The sequence below is a fragment of the Petromyzon marinus genome, unplaced genomic scaffold (assembly GCF_048934315.1).
Source record: "Petromyzon marinus isolate PM22_M1 ecotype Great Lakes invasive population unplaced genomic scaffold, UKy_Petmar_22M1.pri1.0 PM_G_Scaffold_61, whole genome shotgun sequence".
Taxonomy (NCBI): domain Eukaryota; kingdom Metazoa; phylum Chordata; class Hyperoartia; order Petromyzontiformes; family Petromyzontidae; genus Petromyzon; species Petromyzon marinus.
Genome location: NW_027423015.1, coordinates 1,077,501 through 1,080,000, shown reverse-complemented (window position 1 = coordinate 1,080,000; position 2,500 = coordinate 1,077,501).

Here is a 2,500-nt window from a genome sequence, read left to right as displayed (position 1 = left end):
TACGAACCGCATGAAACTTCCAGAGGCATTTGCAGCAGGAATGCATGTGCACTCAAAAAAGTGAATATTTCTCACGGATAGACCCCGTGATACGCTAGAAATTGGCGGGGATGTCTCTCTTGTGGCTCACGGGGCTGTTAGGGTGGCACAGAAATCCCTCGGAATGGGAAAACGGGTCATTTTCGTGTCGCCACATTGCATGCGAACCGCATGCAACTTCCAGAGGCATTTGCAGCAGAAATGCATGTGCAGTCAAAAAAAAATTGATATTTTTCACGGATAGACCCCGTGAAACGCTAGAAATTGGCGGGGATGTGTCTCTTGTGGCTCACGGGGCTGTTCGGGTCGCACAGAAATCCCTGGGAATGGGAAAACGGGTCATTTTCGTGTTGCCACATTGCGTACGAACCGCATGAAACTTCCAGAGGCATTTGCAGCAGGAATGCATGTGCACTCAAAAACTTCTATATGTTTCACGGATAGACCCCGTGAAACGCTAGAAATTGGCGGGGATGTGTCTCTTGTGGCTCACGGGGCTGTTAGGGTGGCACAGAACTCCCTCGGAATGGGAAAAGGGGTCATTTTCGTGTTGCCACATTGCATAGGAACGCCATGAAACTTCCAGAGGCATTTGCAGCAGAAAGGCACGTGCACTCAAAAATTTTAATATTTTTCACGCATAGACCCCGTCAAACGCTAGAAGTTGGCGGGGATGTCTCTCTTGTGGCTCACGGGGCTGTTAGGGTCGCACAGAAATGCCTCGGAATGGGAAAACGGGTCATTTTTGTGTGGCCACATTGCATAGGAACGGCATGAAACTTCCAGAGGCATTTGCAGCAGGAATGCATGTGCACTCAAAAACGTCTATATTTTTCACGGATAGACCCCGTGAAACGCTATAAATTGGCGGGGATGTCTCTCTTGTGGCTCACGGGCGCTGTTAGTTAGGGTCGCACAGAAATCCCTCGGAATGGGAAAAGGGGTCATTTTCGTGTTGCCACATTGCGTACGAACGGCATGAAACTTCCAGAGGCATCTGCAGCAGAAATGCATGTGCACTCAAAAACGTCTATATTTTTCACGGATAGACCCCGTGAAACGCTAGAAATTGGCGGGGATGTGTCTCTTGTGGCTCACGGGGCTGTTAGGGTCGCACAGAAATCCCTCGGAATGGGAAAACGGGTCATTTTCGTGTTGCCACAATTGGCATACGAACGGCATGAAACTTCCAGAGGCATTTGCAGCAGAAATGCATGTGCACTCAAAAACGTGAATATTTTTTCACGGATAGACCCCGTCAAACGCTCGAATTTGGCGGGGATGTTTCTCTTGTGGGTCACGGGGCTGTTCGGCTCGCACAGAACTCCCTTGGTCCACCTGATTCGTGCATACAGGCAGCAACTAAAACTCTGTAAACCTGCTGTGAGGACATCTAAACAGTGGACCAGTGAGGCTGTGGAAGATTTGCGGGCGTGCTTAGACTGTACTGACTGGGATATGTTCACGACTGCTACCAATAGTCTGGATGAACTCACAGAGGCTGTGTACATCAGCTTCTGTGAGGACTGCTGTATCCCAACACGTACCAGGGTGAACTTTAACAACAACAAGCCCTGGTTCTCAGCAAAGCTCAAAAGGTTGAGGTTGGAGAAGGAGGAAGCGTTTAGGAGTGGGGATAGAGACAGATTCAAGGAGTCGAAGAACAGGTTTAGCAAAGCGGTGAGAGAGGCTAAACGACTGTACTCAGAGACACTAAAACACCAGTTCTCTACTAACGACGCTGCTTCTGTCTGCCAAAGGGCTCAGGCACATCACCAACTACAAACCCAGAGCGCCCCACACCACTAACGACTCCCGCCTAGCCAACGACCTGAACGAGTTCTACCGTAGATTTGAAAGACAATTGGACTGTCCTGAACCACCCCTTCCCACCCAAGAGGCCCCATCCCCCACCCATACTACAGAAACGACTCTCTCCTTTCAGGAGGGAGAAGTTAATGGGCTTTTCAAGAGGCAGAATCCACGCAAAGCAGCCGGGCCGGACTCTGTCTCTCCAGCCACCCTCAGGCACTGCGCTGGCCAGCTGTCTCCGGTGTTCACCAACATCTTTAACACCTCCCTGGAGACATGCCATGTACCAGCCTGTCTCAAGTCCTCCACCATCATCGCTGTGCCCAAAAAGCTAAGGCCAACAGGACTAAATGATTACAGACCGGTCGCCCTTACATCTGTGGTAATGAAGTCTTTTGAGCGCCTGCTCCTGGCACACCTCAAAGCCATCACAGACCCTCTCCTGGACCCCCTTCAGTTTGCCTACAGAGCCAACAGGTCTGTGGACGACGCAGTTAACATGGCCCTCCACTTCACCCTACAGCATGTGGACGCCCCAGCATCCTACGCCAGGATCCTGTTTGTGGACTTCAGCTCTGCCTTCAACACCATCATCCCTGCCCTGCTTCAGGACAAGCTCTTCCAGCTGAACGTGCCCTACTCCACCTGC